The sequence below is a fragment of the Symphalangus syndactylus genome, chromosome 15 (assembly GCF_028878055.3).
Source record: "Symphalangus syndactylus isolate Jambi chromosome 15, NHGRI_mSymSyn1-v2.1_pri, whole genome shotgun sequence".
Taxonomy (NCBI): domain Eukaryota; kingdom Metazoa; phylum Chordata; class Mammalia; order Primates; family Hylobatidae; genus Symphalangus; species Symphalangus syndactylus.
In genome coordinates, this window is record NC_072437.2 from 38,629,156 (window position 1) to 38,652,529 (window position 23,374).

The 23,374-nt window shown below is 36.5% G+C and overlaps 1 long non-coding RNA gene across 2 annotated transcripts in view; it reads left to right on the plus strand.

Moving 5' to 3' along the window:
- The first annotated feature begins 23,284 nt into the window (after nt 1-23,284).
- Nucleotides 23,285-23,374, plus strand: part of LOC134731313 (uncharacterized) — a 249,071-nt gene continuing 248,981 nt past the window's right edge. For both annotated transcript variants that reach the window (XR_010115856.1, XR_010115857.1), the window contains exon 1: nt 23,285-23,357. This is a non-coding gene — a long non-coding RNA (uncharacterized lncRNA). The remainder of the gene's footprint in view (nt 23,358-23,374) is intronic.

Genomic DNA, 23,374 nt, shown 5'->3' on the forward strand with positions numbered 1-23,374 from the left:
TGTGCTTGTTGACAAAGGAAATGCTTCCAGCTTTTGCCCATTCAGTATGATATTGTCTGTGAGTTTGTTATAAATAGCTCTTATTATTTGGAGATATGTTCTATCAATACTTAGTTTATTGAGAGTTTTTAACATTAAGTGAGGTTGCATTTTATCAAAGCCCTTTTCTGAATCTATTGAGATAATCATCTGGTTTTTGTCATTGGTTCTGTTTATGGGATGGATTGCATTATTGATTTGCATATGTTGAACAAACCTTGCATCCCAGGGTTGAAGATGACTTGAATATGGTGGGTAAGCTTTTTGATGTGCTGCTTGATTTGATTTGCCAGTATTTATTGTGGATTTTTTGGTCAATGTTCATCAGGGATATTGGCCTAAAGTTTGTTTGTGTGTGTGTGTGTGTGTGTGTGTGTGTGTGTATGTGTGTGTCTGCCCGCTTTTGGTATCAGGATGATGCTGGCCTCATAAAATGAGTTAGGGAGGACTCCCTCCTTTTCAATTGTTTGGAATAATTTCTGAAGAAATTGTACCATCTCCTTTTTGTACCTCTGGTAGAATTCAGCTATGAATACGTCTGGTCCTGGGCTTTTTGGTTGGTATGCTATTTATTCCTGCCTCAATTTTAGAATTTGTTATTGATCTATTCAGGAATTCAGCTTCTTCCTTGTTTAGTCTTGGGAGGGTGTATATATCTAGGAATTTATCAATTTCTTCTAGATTTTCTAGTTTATTGGGGTAGAGGTGTTTACAGCATTATCTGATGGGAGTTGGTATTTCTTTAGGGTCAGTGGTGATATCCCCTTTAACATTTTTTATTTTGTGTCTATTTGATCTTCTCCTTTTTCTTCTTTATTCATCTAGCTAGTGGTCTATCAATTTTGTTAATCTTAAAAAAACAGCTCCTGAATTTATTGATTTGTTGAAGGGTTTTTTTCATGTCTCTATCTCCATCAGTTCTGGTCTGATCTTGGTTATTTCTTGTCTTCTGCTTTTGGAATTGTTTGCTCTTGCTTATCTAGTTCTTTTAATTGTGATGTTAGGGGGTCGATTTGAGATCTTTCTAGCTTTCTGATGTGGGCATTTAGTGCTATAAATTTCCTTCTTATCACTGCATTAGCTGTATCCCAGAGATTTTGGTACATTGTCTCTTTGTTTTTATTGGTTTCAAAGAACTTCCTGATTTCTGCCTTAATTTTATTATGTACCCAGAAGTAATTCAGGAGCAGCTTGTTCAATTTTCATGTAATTTTGTGTTTTTGAGTGAATTTCTTAATCCTGAGTTCTAATTTGATTGTGCTGTGGTCTTTGAGACTGTTTGTTATGATTTCAGTTCTTTGCATTTACTAAGGAGTGTTTTCCTTCCAATTATGTGGTTGATTTTAGAATAAGTGCCATGTAGCACTGAGAAGAATGTATATTCTGTTGTTTTGGGGTGGAGAGTTCTGTAGCTATCTATAGGTCCATGTGATCCAGAGCTGAGTTCAAGTCCTGAATATCCTTGTTAATATTCTGTCTCATTGATCTGTCTAATATTGACAGTGGGGTGTTAAAGTCTCCCACTATTATTTTGTGAGAGTATAAGTCTCTTTGTAGGTCTCTAAGAACTTGTTTTATGAATCTGTGTGCTCCAGTATTGGGTGCATATATATTTAAGATAGTTAGCTCTTCTTGTTAAAATGATCCCTTTACCATTACATCATACTTTTCTTTGTCTTTTTTGATCTTCGTTGGTTTAAAGTCTGTTTTGTCAGAGACTAGGATTGCAAACTTTACTTTTTTCTGCTTTCCATTTGCTTAGTAAAATTTCCTCCATCCATTTATTTTGATCCTATGTGTGTCTTTGCACGTGAGATAAATCTCTTGAAAACAGCACACTGATGGGTCTTGACTCTATCAAATTTGCCAGTGTGTATCTTTTATTTGGGGCATTTAGCCCATTTACATTTAAGGTTAATATTTTTATGTGGGAATTTGATCCTGTCATCATGATACTGACTGGTTATTTTGCACACTAGTTGATGCTGTTTCTTCATAGTGTCTTTATATTTTTGTGTGTTTTGCAGTGGCTGGTAGTGGTTTTTCCTTCCCATATTTAGTGCTTTCTTCAGGAATTCTTGTAAGGTAGGCCTGTTGGTTATGAATTCCTTCAGCATTTACTTGTCTCAAAAGGATTTTATTTCTTCTTCGCTTATGACTTAGTTTGGCTGGATATGAAATTCTGGGTTGAAAAGTCTTTTCTTTAAGAATGTTGAACATTGGCCCCCACTCTCTTCTGGCTTGTAGGGTTTCTTCTGAAAGATCCACTATTAGTACAATGGGCTTCCTTTTGTAGGTGATGCAGTCTTTCTCTCTGGCTGCCTCAAATATTTTTTCCTCCATTTTGACCTTGGAGAATCTGATGATTATGAGTCTTGGGCTTGATCTTCTCATGGAGTATCTTAGTGGGGTTCTCTGAATTTCCTGAATTTTAATGATATTCTCTCCTTCTAGTTCTGGGAAGTTCTCCTGGATAATATTCTGAAGTGCATTTTCTAACTTGTTTCCATTCTCCCTGTCTCTTTCAGGTACTCCAATCAGTCATACGTTTGGTCTTTTCACATAGTCCCATACTGCTCAGAGGTTTTGTTCATTCCTTTCCATTTTTTTTTCTCTAATCTTGTCTGCCGGCCTTATTTCAGCAAGATAGTCTTCCATCTCTTATATTCTCTCTTCCACTTGATTGATTCAGATATTGATACTTGTGTATGCTTCATGAAGTTTTTATGCTGTGTTTTTCAGCTCCCTGAGGTCATTTATGTTTCTCTCTAAACTGGTTATTCTAGTTAGCAGGTCCTCTAACCTTTTATCAAGGTTCTTAGCTTCTTTGCATTGGGTTATAACACGCTCCTTTACTTCAGCGAAGTTTGTTATTACCCACCTCCTGAAACCTACTTCTGTAAATTTATCCATTTCATCCTCTATCCAGTTCTGTGCCCTTGTTGGAGAGGTGTTATGATCATTTGGAGGATAAGAGGCACTCTGGCGTTTTGGGTTTTCAGTGTTTTTTCTTTGATTCTGTCTCATCTCTATGGGTTTGTCTAGTTTTGATGTTTGAGGCTGCTGATCCTTGGATGAGGTTTTTGTGGGGACATTTTGTTGATGTTGTTGTTGTTGCTTTCTGTTTGTTTGTTTGTTTTTCTTTGAATAGTCAGGTCTCTATTCTGTAGAGCTGCTGCAGTTTGCTGGGGGTTTTCTTCAGGTCCTACTCAACTGGTTTCCTTCTGCACCTGGAGATGTCACTTGATGAGGCTGGAGAACAGCAAAGATAGGTGCCTGCTCCTTCCTCTGGGATGTCTTACCTCAAGGGACACCAACCTGATGCCAGTAAGAAGGCTTCTGTATAGGATGTCTAACCACCCCTGCTGGAGGGTCTCACCTAGATGGGTGGCATGGGAAGAAGGGCCCATTTAATGAAGCACTTTGGCTATACTTAGGTGGAGGGAGTGTGCAGCACTAAGGGGAACACACTTGTCTGGGCTTCCTGGATTCCTAAGAGCTAGCAGGAGGAAAGACTACGTCTGCTGGTCCACAGAGTACAGCCACCCCTCCCCATAGGGGCTCAGGCCCAGGAAGATCAGAGTTCTGTCCCTGAGTCCCTGGCTGGAGTTGGAATTCCTGCAAGGAGGCCCTGCAGTTGCACTATTCGCTGCTCCCCCTCCCACAAGGAGCTCAGCTGGCTTAGATAGCAGGCAGCTGCAGCAGTGGTGATGGCCATCTCTTCTTCTGGGAACTCCTCCAGCTTAGGCCGATTCTACCTGAGTGGGAATCTGCACAGCTCCATGGTTGAAACCCAAAGCACTGGTGGCGTAGGCTCATGAGTGGCTTCTTTTGATCCATGGGTTGCACAGTTCCGTGGAAAAAGCATAGGTTCCCAGGCTGGGTAGCACACTCACTTACCTCCTCCCTTGGCTGGAGGCTGGGACTTTCCTGCTTTGTGTGGCTCTCAGGTGGGCTGCTGCACCACACTGCTCTTCTTTCTTCTCTGTGGGTTACACTAGCCACCTAGTCAGTCCTAATGACAGAACCTGGATACCTCAGTTGCTGGTTCAGGATTTGCACACTGTTTTGGATCTTTACCATTGGATCCTCAGAGCACCACAGCTTCTAGTCAGCCATCTTGTTCCTGCCTTGGGGTGGAGTTTTCGTGAATGATTTAGCACCACCACCCCAGTAGTACTGTAAAATGAGTGAGTTCTCATGAGATCTGGTTGTTTAAAAGTGTGTGGCACCTCCCCCATCTCTTTCTTTCTTCTGCTCCACCCATGTAAGACATGCCTGCTTCTTCTTCATCTTCTGCCATGATTATAAGTTTCTTGAGGACTCTCCAGAAGAAGCTGCTATGCTTTCTGTGCAGCCTGCGGAACTGTGAGTCTCAGGTATTTCTTTATAGCAATGCAAGAATGGGCTGATACACTTGGGGAGTCCATTTTGTCTGTTGGCCAGGGGCATATTTTAACAACTTAAAAATTCTGATTATCCACAAAGTAAAAGTAGGAACCATATCCATTGTTACATTTGATAATAACAAAATAAAAGTAATTGATATGCATTAGGCACTCAAGCCCTAAATTTGATACAAAAATATTTTGGGAACTGGTTTGATTGGAAGATTTGTGGGGGAAAAAACATATAAATACAAGTAATAGACAAGTAGAAATCTGTTAATTACAGTGAAAGAAACAAAAATATTTTACCATAAAATATGTTGTTGCCTTGACATAGTTTAAGGTAGTTATTCCGATTGGCTGGAAATACAAGAATAGCTAAAAATCTGTATTTTGTGGGGTAGATTTGCATCTGTAGTGAAAATCTGATTGACGTAGCCAGGTCTTCCTTTGTCTGAATTTAGGAATATTAACTGAGAGTCTGACACTTTTAAAGGTCTGAAAAACCATAGACTATCTATTGTCTCTGAGGGCTGCCACCAGAGAGGTCTCATTGACATAAAAAGACTACCTTTTCCAGCAAGGTCTCATCTTTCTCCCCGTCCCATAATCTGTTTTGTCACGATGTAAACTCTCATCTTTCTGTAACCTCAAGATTGTATAAACTTCCGCATCCCCTTTGAGGGGTTGTGGTAATCATTCTGTGATTCCTCCCCACCTTGTCTTTCTATGTCTTTCCTTTTATTAATCTGCCTTTTGTCAGTTGATTTTTCAGTGAACCATTAGATGGTTAAGGGGAGGTTTACCTGAGGTCCCTACAATGTATAGAGTATAAGACAGGTCTTATATTGCTCAAAGAGCTTTGGGATGCAAATTCTATCCTGTCCCAGTATAAACAGATAAAGAAAGGTGGATGCTTGTTATTCACAAAAGTTTTAACTGTTTTAATGGTGTAATTATATATTTAGGCCCAATGTAAACACACTACACAACACAACACTACACTACACTACGCTACACTACGATGTAATGTCATACAATATAATACAATAAAGATAAAAGGCAGATGTTCCCTCCAGACTTAAAACAATTAGAGCCATATGCATTAATAAACATCAGAAGTTCAATCAGTACCTTTCAATGGGTGCTTTATTATAAGACTTTGATACTGGATGCCTGCCAGGATGTCTGGCATTTCACAACTGGGCAAAATTACTTAAGAAGACCAATTACTAAAGGGCTTAAATTGTCATGCTGATGTAATGCTTTGTGATTGACTAAAACTCAGGAGACATTCTTTAGGCCTTGCAAGTAAAACCCTTTATTAAATGTCACAGGCCTCCAGAATTTAAGATCCTGTTTAGGCTTGAATTGGGTAAGGATTTATGTAAAACTAGCAATAAGATTTAGATTGCTGATTATTTAAAATTTAAACAATACAAACATGACAAATTAATATTTGACTAAAACATTTCATGCATTGCTAAGATTATGATTTGTTGGGTTTTTTGGTATGGTAAATTCAAAAGTTATCTCTCTAGTGCAAATAATGTGCTGACTTTAAAAAATAGCAATTCTGTTATTCTATCATAATTCTGATAATTGCTTTTCTATTTTACTATGGACTTACTGGATATTTAGACTACTGCAACTTTCACCCCAAAAGGTGGAAACAATTAGAAAATTGTAACATTATTCTGTGATAACACAGGAAGGAGATTGTAAGGGCAAATACAAATAAAAAATAAAGGCTTAATCTTTCTTTTTGAAAATAAGGGAAGATACTTTCACCCCTCCCTGTTCTTAGAGCATTTACTGTAAAAATTTGTAGTTTTAAGCTTTTTCTTTGTCTGTTTGAAGTGTATGTAAATTTTTTCAATACCTAAATAAACCTATTGCCAGCTTTAAGACGCTTGAACTGTTTTTCTCAAAGGCCTAGGAACCATCTCTTTGATATAGAAACATCAAGGAAGACAGTGTCCTTATCTCCAAGTTTCTGTGGGAGAGTAAGAGCATAATAACTTCAGCTGGTACCTCACTCCACATTGCAAAACTACTAACTTGTCATAAAAGATATGAGAAGTTTATTTTCTTCTGGATAAAGCCAAAGAACTAACATAGGTGGGCACTCCAACAACTAAATGAGTTTAGGAAAAAATCTATGTGTGACAAATGGTGCTGTCAAGTTCTCTTATTGAAGAATAGTTATGGTTTATCTTGAGAATATGTACATCATGGTGTATTAGCCAGAGTGTCTCACAGAAATAGAATTAGTATATGAAAAAACTTATTATAAGGAATTGGCGCATGTGATATGTGAGGTAACAAGTCCCAAGATCTGTATCGGGCAAGTTGAAGACCCAGGAGAGATGATGTTGTTTATAGTCTAAGACTGAAGGCTGGAGAACCAGGAGAACTGGTGATCTAGTTTCAGTCTGAATGCTGGCAGGCTCAAGACCCAGGAAGAGTTGATATTTTAGTTCCAGTCAGATGGCAGGAGAAACAAACAAACCAAAATTATGCACCAGCTTAAAGGCAGTGAAGCAGGAGGAATTTCCTCTTACTCGTGTGAGGGTCAGCTTTTTAATTATATTCTGATTTGTTATATTAAAGCCTTACTGGTTCATTATATTAAAGCCTTACTGGTTTGATAGGACCTACACACATTAGGGAGGGCAAGCTGATTTACTAAATCTACTAATTCAAATGTTAATCTCATCCAGAAACTCCCTCACAGACACAGCTAAAATCATGTTTTACCAAATGTCTGGGAACATTTTGGCTCAGTCAAGTTGATACATTAAGTTACTTATCACAAGTGGTTTGCATTCTGTTTGGTTATGTAAAGATGAGATTTTTATTTCTGTCTCTGCCTTCTCTTAGTGGATTGCCTATGATGTACATCACATTATAGTTTAATGGATAATTAATATTAAAATTATGTTCTTTCTTTTTTACCCTTATGGAGAGTTTCTGGGTTAGAAGAAGATTTCAGTTGAATTATATTTTCCCAACAGTATACATGTGAGATTGTTTCTGACCTTAATTTACTCTATTGGTCTATAATAGTTCCTTGGCTTAATTGCTGTAGTTTTCATTATACTTTATTATATCTGCTAGAGCAAGTGCCCTTGAGTTGTCCTTCAAGACTTCCCAGGCGTTTTATTTGATTTGCATATATTTACATATATTTTTATATATGGAAATTTTAATTTACATATATTTTTATATATGGAAATTTTAATTTACATATATTTTTATATGGTTTTCAGTTTTCACCATTCACAAAAATAAAAACAAGAATGCGTATAGATAATTTTATTGAGATAACATCTCTTTAAATAAATTTGGAGAAAATTGACCTCTTTTACATAATGCTTCCACTAATCCACAAACAACTCATAAACTTTCTATGTTATTATTTTAAATATATTTTGATATTATCTTTTACTTCATAAACAGAGTTTTTTTAACATACTTTGTTAACTTTTATATACTATTGCAGTCATACACCATATAATAATGTTTTGGTCAATAACAAACCAGGTATAGAATCATGATCTCATAAGTTCATAATGGTACTAAACATTTCTGATTGCCTAGTGCCATTGTAACCACAGTAACTTCAAGCACAGTGTATTACTCGCATGTTTGTAGTGATGCTGGTATAAACAAACCTTCTGTCTTGCCAGCAGTAAAAGGTATAGCATGCATACTTATGTACTGTGCCTAATACTTGATAATTATAATAAACGACTATGTTACTGGTTTGTGTATTTACTATAATATTCTTTATGTCATTATTTTAAATTGTGTGCCTTTTACTAATAAAAAAATTAACTGTGTTAAATCAAGTTTAGCTTAAAGGTGCCTCCTTATATATTTTAAATTCAGCTTAAAGATTTCTCTGTAGATCTTGAACTATAGCCTAAATGGAATGTAAACAGATTGTAATCTACTCTTGTGCCAATCACTGAGTTTTAGCCAATCCAATGTGGCCAACTGTTCAAATGGTGTTCCAATAAGACAAACACTGAGGTATAGCCAATCCAGCTGATTCTGTACCTCACTTCCATTTTCTGTGCTTTACTTTCCTTTTTCTGTCCATAAATTCTCTTCCACCACATGGCTGCATGGAGTTCCTGAGCCTCATCTGGCTTGGGAGTATGCCTGATTCATGAATAGTTCTTTGCTCAATTAAACTCTTCTAAATTTAATTCGGCTGAAGTTTTACTTTCGACAACTGCAAAACAGTCTCAGGCAGTTCCTTCGGCAATTATCCTAGAAGAAGGCCTTGTTTGTATAGGAGATGCCAGCTCCATGTATGTTATTGCTCATAAAGACCTTCCCATGGGACAAAATGTGGAAGATCCTAGCACTGTGAAAATATTGGTGATCCTAGCACTGTGTAGGCCCAGACTGCTGTGTGTGGTTGTGTCTTGGTTTTTAACAACAATGTTAGAAGAAAAATAAAATTTTAAAAATAGAAAAATGCTTATAGAATATCAAAAATAGGTTTTTATAGCTGTACAGTGTGTTTATGTTGTAAGCTAAATGTTATTATGAGAGTTGAAAAGTTTGAAAAAATTAAAAAGTTTATGAAATCAAATAGTTATGGTAAGCGGAGGTCAATTTATTAAAGAAGAAAGAAAAATGTTTAAACAAGTTTAGTTTAGCCTAGGTGTAAATGTTTATAAAGTCTATGGTAGTGCATAGTAATGTTCTAGGCCTTCACATTCACTCACTACTCAATCACTCACCCAGAGCAACTTCCAGTCTTGCAAGCTACATTCAGAAGTGTCCTATACAGGTGTACCATTTTTTATCTTTTGTAAACCAAAAATAAAATTTGAAGACCACCAAACCATTCTGTATGGTCTCTCTCCTTGGCCGGGGCACTCTAAAATTTAACTTGAAAGACTGGTTCAGGCCATGACAGAAAGTGGGGGTTAGACAGGCCTTATTATAACCCATCCAGCATTAACATCAACACAGACCTTAAACCTAATAAGAAACATTTAATTAACAGTCTATTCTCTCTAAAGCCTGCTTCTTGGAGGCTGCTTGTGCATGATAAAACCAAGGTGTCCACAATCCCTTATTTTAACCCAGGCACTTCTTTCTACTGATAATAACTCTTTCAATCAATTACTAATCAGAATATGTTTAAATCTACCTATGACTTGGAAGCCCCCACTTTCAGCTGCCTCACCCTTCCATATCAAACCAATGTAAATATTATAGGTATTGATTGATGTATTATGGCTGTCTAAAATGTAAAAAGTAAGCTGCACCCTGACCACTTTGGGTACATGTTGTCAAGACCTACTGAGGCTGTGTCACAGGCAGGTCTTCAACCCAGGCAAAATAAATGGTCAAAATTGAGACTTGTTTCAGATGCTTTTTGGTTTACACTTTAATACTCTATTTTTACTGCTTTTCTATGTTTAAGCATGTTTTGATACACAAATACCATTGTGTTACAATTGCTTACAGTATTTAGTACGGTAACACGTTGCACAGGCTTATAGCCTAAGGGTGATAGGCTATACCATATAGCCTAGGTGTGTAGTAGACTACAGTATCTAGGTTTCTTAAAGTACATTCTATCATGTGCATACAGCAAAGAAATCACCTAAGGACACATTTCTCAGAACATATATTCATGGTTAAGCATTGAACTACTGTACTTACATACCAGTATAAAGCTAACACTTTATGTTACATGGTAAGTGAATAAGACCAAAAAAAGATATTTGATTAATATATGTATTAATACATAAACACAAACATATTCATAACAAAATAAGGAGAAAATTTTATGATAAACTATTTCTGGAGTCAGTTATATAGTTATAGCTGTGCATAAACATAGGATTTATAACTACATTTGCCTAATGTCTATTCTATATTCTTTTTGTTTTCATTAAGCATCTCAGCTGGTCATGATTCTTTACCTGTGTGGTAGAAAAAAAAAACCTTCACTCCTGAAAAATCTGTGCTATTAATAGTCCTTTCTGGATTGTTTTGTTGCAGTTTTTCACTAACTTTAGTCACATAGCTTAGTAATACTAAGAGATGCTCTAAGATATACCTGATTCTATATCTCAGACATACCCTTCCTTACCTCCACTGTGAAGTAATAATATCTTAGTCCATTTTAGGTTGCTATAATAATAGCACAGATTTGATAATAAACAATAGAAGTTTATTTGGATCATGGTTCTGGAGCCTGAGAAGTCCAAAAGAGCATATTGCTTGGGTCTGCCCAGCATCTGGTGAGGGCTCTTTTGCTGTGTCATGTCCTGGTGGAAGGATAAGTGCAAGAGAGCACATGTTCAAGAATGACAGAGGAGGGAGAAGGGAGTTGAACTCATCCTTTTATCAGGAAACCACTTCCATGCTGACTAACCCGCTCCCATAACAACATTAACGTAGTTCATGAGAATAGAGCCTTCATTACCTAATCACCTTTTAAACGTCCTACTTTTCAACACCACTGCATTGGGGATTAATTTTCTAACACATAAATTTTGGAAGACATATTCAAACCATAGCCAATAGTCCAATTTCCCCTTAGAGTCAGAATCAGTCACCTCAATCAACACCAAAACTCTCTTCTTTCCTTGTTGATTCAGAGGCATCAGGAGCTCACAATGACTGATTGTAATTCTCAACATCCAGTTCAATTGAAGCATTGTTGTGTCTCTTGGAGTAATCATTTCTCCTCTGGAACTAAGCCCTTTAGGCCAGCAGAGCACAATGTAATGGAAACAGAAAGCAAAACAAAATTGCTAGTGGGTTACTAGAGGTTACAATAAGTGATGCTACTCCCATTTTCACCCCTTGATTCTTGGATCCATGAATTCTGGCTATCAAAAATACAGTACCAAATATTAGACACAAATTCAGAGCATATAAAACTTTGAATCTAGTTTTCATTCTGCAAGTTATTGCTACCTAACTGGTGCTGTAACCAAGTCTTCAGAAGGACATTCCACCACTTAATCAAGTCAAATGTTTCAGTATGGTGAACGTGGTGAGCCCAGTGAATTCAATGATGAGCATGGGCACAATGCTGCACTTCTTTGGCTGTGAAGTGAGTTCATTGCTAGGAGCTATGCTGTGTGGAATAGCATAATGATGGATAAGGCATTCTCTTAGTCTATGAACGGTAGGTTTAGCAGAAGCAATATGTACAGGGAAGGCAAGTACGTATCCAGAGAAAGTGTATCTATTCCAGTAACAGCAAACACTACCTGTATTAGGGTTCTCTGGAGGGACAAAACTAATAGCATAGATGTATATATAAAGGGGAGTCTATTGACTCATAATGTCACGAGGTAAATTCCCACAATAGGCAATCTACAAGGTGAGGAGCAAGGAAGCCAGTGTGAGTCCCCAAATCTCAAATGTGGGGAAGCCGACAGTACAATCTTCAGATTGTGGCCAAAGATCTGAGAGGCCCTGGCAAACCCCTGGTGTAAGTTCAAGTGTCCAAAAGCTGAGGAACTTGGAGTCTGCTGTTTGCGGGTGGGAAACATCCAGCATGAGAGAAAGAAGGCCAGAATACTCAGCAAGCCAAGTCCTTCCATGTTCTTCTGTCTGCTTTTATTCTAGCTGTGATGGCAGCTGATTAGATGGTACCCACCTAGATCGAGGGTGGCTCTGCCTCTCCCACTGATTCAAATGTTAATCTCCTTTGGTAACACCCTCACAGACACACCCAGCAAGAATATTTTGCATCCTTCAATCCAATCAAGTTAACATTTAATATTAACCATCACTGTACCCATTCCATGATGGATGCAGTTCAGTGTAATCAAGCTGCCACCAGGACTGATCACATAGGAAATGATGTCCTCTTGGGGGCGCTTGGGGGCTCAGGGTTGGTCTCTGCTTCTGGCTGACTGGATGCTTAGTGATGGCCATAGCCACGTTGGCCTTCGTGAGAAGTTCATGCTACTGTGCCAATGAATAACCTCTACTCTTGACATCATGGCCACTTTGTTCATGAGCCTATTGGCTAACAGTGGTCTTTGGGGAAAAGAGGCTAACAGGTATCTGCAGAACAAATCATCCTATCCACTTGATTATTAAAATCCCCATCTGCTGAGGTCACACTTTGGTGAACATTCACATGACACACAAATATCTTCATGCTCTTTGCCCATTTACAAAGGCCTGTCCACATATCTCTTCCTTATTTTTCTTTGTCACCAATTTTCCAGTGGTGTTCCTTTCAACTACTTGCCCATCCAGCTAAAACACTGACTACAGCCTGTGATTTAATATATAATCACATACCTTGCCATATCTCCTTGCAAGTATAGTGCATCACCAGGTGCACTGCCCAAAGTTATCCCCACTGGGAGGAGTTTTTTCACCACTGTCCTTCAGAGATTTCTCAGAAAGGGGTTGTCCTGCTGTTGCTGTGCACTTTGAGGGCAGCCTGAATATTATGCACAGTTATTTGTAAATCAGGCTTTAGTCTTCTCTTTGTCAATTGAATGTAAAGAATTCTCCACAAGGGCACTGATGCAGGCCTTCCTGTTTTGGGAAAGAAAAGACAGTATAGCAGGAGTAGGGACCATGGGCATTTGAGCCACTTTATGTAATTTGTGCCTTCAGGGCCTACTCAGACATGGCTACGTGTATACTATTTCTGTTGTTGTTTTTTTTTTTATGTGCATTCCCAATTATGGCTCAGTGTGTCAGATATCACCCAGTTCATGATGGACAGCTCAGGCTATCTGGTAACTTGATGGCCCATAGTCAAGCATTTCGTTTCTAAGGCCTAGTGGCCAGCCAAGAGCTATGTCTCAAAAGGAAAGTCATTTTTAAGTTTATAAAGATTAGAAACAAACCAAAACGCCTGTAGAATATTGCAGTGATATACCTTTAGATAAATTTCGGGAAAATTGGTTTCTTTCATATGTTTCAATCCACAAACATTTCATATTTTCTAAGATTACCACACATTTGGTGGCTTCAACAACAAAAAAAATTATTTCTTGGCTGGGAGCAGTGGCTCACACCTGTAATTCCAGCACTTTGGGAGGCTGAGGTGGCCAGATCATGAAGTCAGGAGTTTGAGACCAGCCTGGCCAACATAGTGAAACCCCGTCTCTACTAAAAATACAAAAATTAGCCAGCCATGGTGGCACGTGCCTATAGTCCCAGCTACTCAGGAGGCTGAGGCATGAAAATCACTTGAACCTGGGAGGAGGAGGTTGCAGTGAGTCAAGACCGCACTATTGCACTCCAGCCTGGGTGACAGAGTAAGACTCTGTCTTAAAAAAAAAAAAAAATTATTTCTCACAGTCCCTGTGACTGGAAATCTGAGATCAGGTTGTCAGTGTAGATGGATTCTTGGTGAAGGCCCTACTCTGTCTTTATAGATGGCTGTATTCTCTTTGTATCTTCACATGACACACAAAGAGAGCAAGCTCTGCTCTCTTCATTTATAAAAGCTCTAATCTCATTCACAAGGGCTCCAACTTCAAGACCCAATTATCTCCCAAAGTTGCCACCTCAGAATACCCCCACACATTGGGGATTCAGGCTTCAACCTGTGAATTTTGGAAGAACACAAACAGCTCAATAGAAATCTCCTTCATAGATAATATTATTATCCTGATTTCTAATGTCATCGATTGTTTCTGCCCTTTTTTCCTCGCACCAGTCTACAATATAATCTGTTTCGTGTCGGGATTCTTTTGCTTAATATTAAGTTTCTGAAATTGACCTATGGTATTACTTGTAGTATTACTTTGTTGATCCTCAAAGTTGCATAATAATACACAATTTATTTAATCATTCGAACATTGAAGAATATTTTGTTTTTAGTTTAGGGCTTGTGAAATAACAAGAAATATACGTACTGGTCTCTGTCCTGAGTAGTAGACACAGAGCTCCTAAAACTTTGTAATTTCCTGAGCTACAGGAGTGCTAGAAGAATCTGTTTTAATGTTTTGTCTCTGCTCCAGTTATTGAGCAACCAATACCCTTGTAAATAGAGGTACTCAGAGAATGTTTTGTTCCAATATGTGCTCCTTCCCCCTGATTCCTGACACAAAACTTCTAAATCCCTTGGAATTTTCTGGCCTGATTGGAACATCTCTTGTAGTGAAGCAACTCTTGCTGGGCTCCTGAAAAGCTTCAGGCTGGGGACTAGTTGACAGAGGAACATGTGATAAGAGGATTGGACTTTTAGCCCCACCCCCTGAACTCCAGAGAGGAAAAATGGGCTAAAAGTTGAATTTATGATCAATGGACAATGATATAATCAATCATGTCTATGTAATGAAGCCTCCATAAAAACTCAAAGGGATAGGGTCCAAATAGCCTTCCAAATAGATGAACATGTGGAGGTTCCTTAGGGTAGCAGAGCAGGCATGGAAGCTCTGTGTCCTTTCCCATATATCTTGTCCTATGGGTCTCTTCACTTTGCTGCTTATATGTTTCCTTTATGTATTTCTTACTAATAAACTGATAAATATAAAGAAAGTATTTCCCTGAGCTCTGGTGATCCATTCTAGCAAATTAATCAAATCCAAGGAGAGGGTTGTGGGAACTCTCATTCATAATCAGTCTAATCAGTCAGTAGGAAGCATGGGTCACCACCTGTGTTTGCAAATGGTATCTGAAATGGGAGGCAGTCTTCTGAAACTGAGCCCTTTACCGGTAGAATCTGATGCTGTCTCCAGGTAAATAGTCTCAGAATTGAATTTGAGGACACCCAGTTGGTGTCCACTGGAAAATCTTCTGGAAAATTGCTTGGTTTGTTGGGGCCTAGTCTATTTTTTTTAGTTTCGTAGAACACTTATCATAAGATCTACTATCTCAATAAATGTTAAGTGAATATGTATTATTATTAACTATAAGCACAATATTGTGCAGCAGATCCTTAGAATGTATTCATCTTTCATAACTGAAACTTTATACCTGTTCATCAGCAACTTTTTATTTTCCCATTAAACCAGTCCTTGGCAACCAATATTCCACTCTCTGAATCTATGAAATTTACTAGATTATATATTTAATATAAGTGAAATTCTGTAGTATTTTTCTTTCTGTGACTGGCTTATTTCATAAGCATAACATTCTAAAGGTTCACACATAATGTCACAGGTTGCAAAATTTCTTTTTTAAGGGTGCATAATGTTTAATTGTATGTATATATCACATTTTATTTATTTATTCATCTATCTGTGAAAGTGCATTTAATTGGTTCCATTTTTTTAGCTATTGTAAATAGGGCTGCAACAAACATGAAAGTGCTAATGTCTCTTTGAGATTGTGATTTCAATTATTCTTTATAAATATCCATATGTGGGATTGCCAGATGATATGGTACTTCTATTTTTAGTTTTGTTTGGGGAACCTCCAGACTGATTTTCATAGCAGTTGCACCATTTTGCATTTCCACCTACAATGCACAAGGCTTCTAATGTTGCCACATTCTTGCCAACAGTTGCTGTGTTTGGTTGTTTTGATAATAACCATTCTAACAGGTATCAAAACACTGTGGTTTTGATTTACATCTTCCTGCAAATGACATTATTATGTATAGAAAACACTAAAGACTCAATTTAAAAAACTGTTAGAATTGACAAACTTAGTAAAGTTGCAAGATACAAAATTAACATAAAAATGAGTTGTGTTTCTATACACTAAGAACACACTATCTGAAAATAAGTTAGGTAAACAGTTTCATTTATAATAGTACCAAAAAGTATAAAAATGAAGGAATAACCTTATCTAAGGAGGTGAAATTCTTGTTTATTGAAAATAATAAAGCATTGATAAAAGTAACAAATTCTTGTTTATTGAAAATAATAAAGCATTGATAAAAGTAACAAAGCCAGAAAAACACAAGTGGAAAGACATCCTAGGTTTATCAGTAGAAACACAATATCTTAAAATGTCTACACCATACACAGCAAACTATAGATTCAATGTAATCTCTATCAAATTTCTAACAGATTTTTCCTCAGATCCAAAAAGAATTTTAAAATCCACATGAAATAAGAAAGGATTATAAACATCCAAATCAATACTGAGAAATAGGAACAAAGCTGAAGTCTTCACACTTACTGATTTCAAAATACATTACAAAGCTACACAAATAAGAACAGTACAGCACTGGCATAAAAACTAACACATAGACCAACTGAATGGAAGACAGAGCCCAGAAATAAATTTACATATATATGGTCAGCTGATTTTTGACAAGGGTACCAAAAATATATGAAAGGGAATAGACAGTCTCTTCAATAAATGATGTTGGCCAAAAATTATTTCCCCATGCAAAAAAAAAAAAAAAAAAAATGAGATTGAATGCCTACCTTATATCACACTCAAAAACAAACTCAAAATAGATTAAAGACTTAAATGTAAGACATGAAACTGTAATACTCCCAGAATAAAAGGTGGAGGAAAAGCATGACATTGGTCCTGGCAATGTTTACATGGATATGACAACAAATGCACAGGCAACAAAAGACAAAATAGAGAAATGGGACTATATCAAGCTAAAAAGCTTCCACACAGCAAAGGAAAAAATCAGCAGAGTGAAGGGACAGCTTACAAAATGAAAGAAAATATTAGCAAATCTATAAGTGACAAAGAAGTAATATTCAAAATATACATCAACCAATTAAATAACAAGAAAACTAATATCTCTATAAGACCTGAATAGAAATTTCTCCAAAGAAGAAATATAGTCAATAGATATATAAAAATATTTTCAACATGCTTAATCATTAGCATATTTACTTTTGAAGCAGACAATATGTTTTGGAATTCTTTATATCTTTTTGAAGATGAATTAAAATTTGTCAGATCAAAATATTATAAGAAAAAAATTCAAAAATCTTGTGTAACCACATCCATGGTAAATAACCCTTAACCTAGACTCAATAAGAATATTTAGTGAATGAAGAAACAAGAAAATGCATGGAAAAATTAAGTATCCAAAACAAATTTTTCTTAAAAAAATATCAAAACAGCAAGCACAAAAAATTATCAAGAAGTTAATCTATCATGTACACCTTCTAAATAAATCTAAAAATACTCACGAAAAACTTGTCAAAGAAAATGCTACAAACTCCCGATTTTTCAATAGTTTTAATTTTTTACAATAATTTGTACAACTAATGAATACTAGAAATAAAAGACTGTGGAAAAATGTATTTTTCAAAAATATTTTCTTTGGCATAATCTATTGTGTACAAACTATTTGGGATATCAATAAATGGCTAATTCTGAATAAAGTAGTTCAGATATTCAGATACTCATCAATTTTTATGTCACTGTACAAAAATGACATATTAACATATGCCTTTTTACTTATTATTATTAAGTGATTTCAGTATCTTACACAGCATAGTGAATCTAACTATATATATAGAATAGAAAATTAGTAAACAACAATGTCATTATCACTGACAATTACAAAAATTGAAAAGTAAAATTTCTCCAGTCAAAATACTATAAAAAATTAATTGAGGGTATGTTTGATTTAGGAATTGCAAATATATGATCTTTTGCTCCATTACTTTTTCAGAAAATAATTATGGCACAATAAAATTAACAGAAAACATTATATAATGAATTGAAGAAGGCAAAAATTAATGAAAAAATATCCCATGTTCAGGTGGTTCAACATACATGAATCAATAAATGTGATACACCACATAAACAGAGTTAAAAACAAAACCACATGATCATCTCAATAGATATAGAAAAGGCATTTGACAAAGTCTAACATCCCTTTTTGATAGAAACCCTCAGCAAAATCAGCATAGAAAGGACATACTTTAAGGAAATTAAAGCCATCTATGACAAACACACAGCCAACATTATACTAAATGGAGAAAAGCATCCCCTCCCGAGAACTAGAACAAGACAAGGATGCCCACTTTCACCACTTCTATTCAACATAGTATTGGAAATCCTAGCCAGAACAATCAGACAAGAGAAAGAAATAAAAGGTATCCAAATAAGTAAAGAGGAAGTCAAACTGTTGCTGTTTTCCGATGATATGATCATATACCTAGAAAACCCTAAAGACTATTCCAAAAGGCTCCTAGATCTGATAAATGAATTCAATAAAGTTTCAGGATACAATATCCATGTACACAAATCAGTAACACTGCTATACACTGATAGCAACAAAGCTGAGAATCAAATCAAGAACTCAACCCCTTTACAGTAGATGCAAAAATAATAATACAATAACAATATCTAGGAATATTCCCAACTTCAAACTATACTATAAGCCTATAGTCACCAAAACAACATGGTATTGGTATGAAGATAGACACATAGACCAACGGAATAGAATAGACAACCCAGAAATAAAGCTGAATACTTACAGCCTGTTAAACAAATGGTGCTGGGATTATTGGCAAGCCACATGTAGAAGAATGAAAGTGGATTCTCATCTCTCACCTTATACAAAAATCAACTCAAGATAGACCAAGGATTTAAATCTAAGACTTGAACCATAAAATTTCTAGAAGATAACATTGAATAAACTCTTCTAGACATTCCTTTAGGCAAAGACTTCGTGACTAAGAACCCAAAAGCAAATGCAACAAAAACAAAAATGAATAGATAGGACTTAATTAAACTAGAAATCTTCTGCACAGCAAAAGAAATAATCAGCAGAATAAACAGACAACCCACTGAGTGGGAGAAAATCTTTGCAAACTATGAATGTGACGAAGGACTAATATCCAGAATCTACAAGGAACACAAACAAATCAGCAAGAAAAAAACAATCCCATCAAAAAGTGGGCTAAGGACATGAATAGCCAGTTCTCAAAAGAAGATAAATAAACGGCCAACAAACATTTGAAAAAAATGCTCAACATCTCTATCAGGGAAATGCAAATCAAAACCACAATGTGATACCTTACTTCTGCAAGAATGGCCATAGTTAAAAAATAATAGATATTGGTTTGGAGGTGGTGTAAAGGGAACACTTTTACACTGCTGGTGGGAAGGTAAAGTAGTACAACTACCTTGGGAAAGAGAATGGAGATTCCTTAAAAAACTAAAAGTAAAGTTACCATTTGATCCAGCAATCCCACTACCAGATATCTACCCAGAGAAAAAGAAGTTATTATATGAAAAAGACACTTGCATGCATATGTTTATAGCAGCACAATTTGCAATTGCAAAAATATAAAACCAGCCCAAATGCTCATCAATCAATGAGTGAGTAAAGAAACTGTGGTACATATATACTATGGAATACTTCTCATCCATAAAAAGGAATGAAATAATGTCATTCAGAGCAACCTGGATGGAGTTGGAGATCATTAATCTTCTTCTTTTTTTTCTTTTTTTTTTGAGACAGGATCTCACTTTGTAACCCAGGTTTCAATGCAGTGGTGTGATCTCAGGCTCACTGCAAACTCAGCTTCCTAGGCTCAGCAATCCTCCGCCTCAGCCCTTCAAGTAGCTGGAACTACAGGTGGGAGCCACCATGCCCAGTTAATTTTTTTATTTTTGGTAGAGACAGGGTTTCACCATGTTGCCCAGCCTGGTCTCGAATCCCTAAGCTCAAGTGACTCACCTTTCTCTGCCTCTCAAAGTGCTGAAATTACAAGTGTGAGCCACCGCACCTGGCCTTGAGACCATTATTCCAAGTGAACTAACTCAGGAATGGGAAACCAAACATCGCATGTTCTCACTAATAAGTGGGAGCTAAGCTATAAGAATGCAAAGGCATAAGAATGATACAGTGGATGTTGGGGCCTCAGGGGGAAGAGTGGGAGGTGAGTGAGGAATAAAAAAACTACATATCATGTACAGTGTACACTGCTCAGGTGATGAGTGCACTAAAAATCTCAGAAATCAGCAGCTAAAGAGCTTATCCATATAACCAAATACTACCTGTTCCCATAAAACCTATTGAAATAAACAAATGGAAATATACCCTATGTTCATGGATTAAAAAAATTATATTGTTAAAATGTTCATCATGTCCAGAGTGACCTACAGATTCAGTGTAATTCCTAATAAATTTCCAATGACATTTGACACAGAAAGAGAAAAACCATCATAACATTCATTTTGAACTACAAAAGATTCCCAGTAGCCAAAGCAATTTTGAGTAAAAAGAACAGAACTGAAGGGAACACACTAGCCAACTTCAAAATATACTATAAAGCTATAGTAACTAAAACAGCATAGTGACATACAGACTAATGGAACAGAATAGAAAGCCCAGAAATAAATCCATGTACTTATAGTCAATTAATTTTTGACAAAATTGCCAAGACACACAATGAAGGAAAGGGCAGTCTCTTAAGTAAATGGCATTGGGAAAATTGGATATTCACATGTAGAAGAATGAAATAGCACCTTTAACTCTCACCACATATAAAAATCAACTCAAAATGAGCTAAAGACATAAACATAAAACCTGAAACTACAAAACTACCAGAAGAAAGCATAGCAGAAAAAGCTATATGACATTAGTCTGGTTAATGATTTTTTGAATATGATCTTCCAAAGACAAACAACAAAAGTTAAAATGGCAATGCAGATTACATAAAATGTAAAAGATTCTGCACAGCAAAAGAAATAATCAACAGAATGAAGATAACACCTATGAAAAGGGAAAGGGATAAAAGGAAATAAAAAGGAATAAAAATGTATTTATTACCATTAAAATGTACACTTAAAAAGGTAAAGATGGCAAATTATATATGTATAGTTTACCTCAATAAAATTAAATTAAAATTAAAAACTAAAAAATTAAAAATCCAAAATATATTAGAAATTAAACAACTCAATTATGAAAAAGACAAAAGAGGCATGGCACAGTGGCTCATGCCTGTAAAGCCAGCAATCTAGGAGGCAGAGGTGGTAGAATCAGTTGAGACCAGCATATGAAACAAAGCAAGACCTCTGTCTCTACAAAATATAAAAATTTAAAAAAAAATTAACCAAGCATGGTGATGCATTCCTGCAATCCTAAGTATTCAAGAGGCTGAAGTGGGAGGATTGCTTGAGCTCAGGAGAACAATGCTGCAGTGAGCCGAGACTGCACCACTGCGCTCCAGCCTGGGTGATGGAGCTAGTGAGACTGTCTCAAAAAAGAAATAAATAAATAAAATAAAGAACGTGGACAAAAGAGAACTCTTGCATACTGTTGATGGAAATGTAAATTAGTGAAACCATTAAAGGGAATAATATTGAGGTCCTTTAAACATTGAAAGTAGAACTACCATATGCTCCAGAGATTTTACTGCTGGGTATGCAGTTGACCCTTGAATAACATGGATTTCATCTGCATGGATCCACTTATAAGCTGATTTCCTTCTGCCCTGCCAACTCTGACACACTGAAACCAATCCCTTCTCCTCTTCTTCCTCAGCCTATTCAACCTGAATATGATAAAGACTTTTATGATGATGGCTTCCACTTAATAAAGAGTAAATATATTTTATCTTTCTTATAATTTTCTTAATAACATTTTCTTATATATAGATTATTATAAAAATATAGTGTATTTTATATATATGAAAATATATATGTATCTGTTATTCAACTGTTTAGGTTATTGGTAATAATTTTTATCAACAGTAGGCTATTAGTACTTAAGTTTTGGGGGAGTCAACATTTATATATGGAGTTTCAACTCTGACGGGGAATGACACCCCAGCCCCCACGTTATTCAAGGCTCAACTGTATATACAAAATAAACAAAATCAGCATGTCAAAAAAAAATACCCGCACTCCTGTACATTGCAGCATCATTCACAACACCCAAGATAGGGAAACAACCTAACTATCCATGAATGCATTAACGGACAAAGAAAATTTCTCATACGTACCTAACGGAATACTATTCAGCCTGAAAAACAAAGGAAATTATGTTATTTGTGACAACATGGATGAGCCTGGAGGACATTATGTTAAGTAAAATAAGCCAGGCACATGAAGACAACTACCACATAATCCCATATATATGTATAATTTAAGAAATGTGTGTTCATAGAATCAGAGAGTAGATTGGTTGTTAACAGGGACTGGGGTGGTTGGGTAGGGGACTAGGGAGATGTTAGTAAAAGGCTACAAATATTTAGTTATGTAGGAGAAATAAGTTCAAGAGATCTATTATACAATGTAAAGACTATAGCTAAAAATAATGTGTTGTATACTGGAATAATGCTAAGAGATTGGATTTTTAGTGTTCTCACTACAAAAAATGATAAATATATAAGGTAACATACATATTAACCAGCTAAATGTAGTCATTCAAAACATCATGTTATTTATCACATATATATATAGAATTTTTATTTTTCAATTAAAAATAAATGTCATAAAACAGAAAATTAGGGCAACCCCCTTTGGGTCCCCTCCCTTTGTATGGGAGCTCTGTTTTCCCTCTATTTCACTCTATTAAATCTTGCAACTGCACTCTTCTGGTCCATGTTTGTTACGGCTCAAGCTGAGCTTCTGCTCACCTTCCACCACTGCTGTTTGCTGCCGTTGCAGACCCGCCACTGACTCCCATCCCTCCGGATCCGGCAGGGTGTCTGCTGTGCTCCTGATCCAGTGAGGCGCCCATTGCCACTCCCGATTGGGCTAAAGGCTTGCCATTGTTCCTGCACTGCTAAGTGCCTGGGTTCGTCCTAATGAGCTGAATATTAGTCACTGGGTTCCACGGTTCTCTTCCATGACCCATGACTTCTAATAGAGCTATAACACTCACTGCATGGCCCAAGATTCCATTCCTTGGAATCCGTGAGGCCAAGAACCCCAGGTCAGAGAACTCGAGGCTTGCCACCATCTTGGAAGTGACCCACCGCCATTTTGGAAGTGGCCTACCACCATCTTGGGAGCTCTGGGAGCAAGGACCCCTGGTAACATTTTGGCGACCACGAAGGGACATCCAAAGCAGTGAGTAATATTGGACC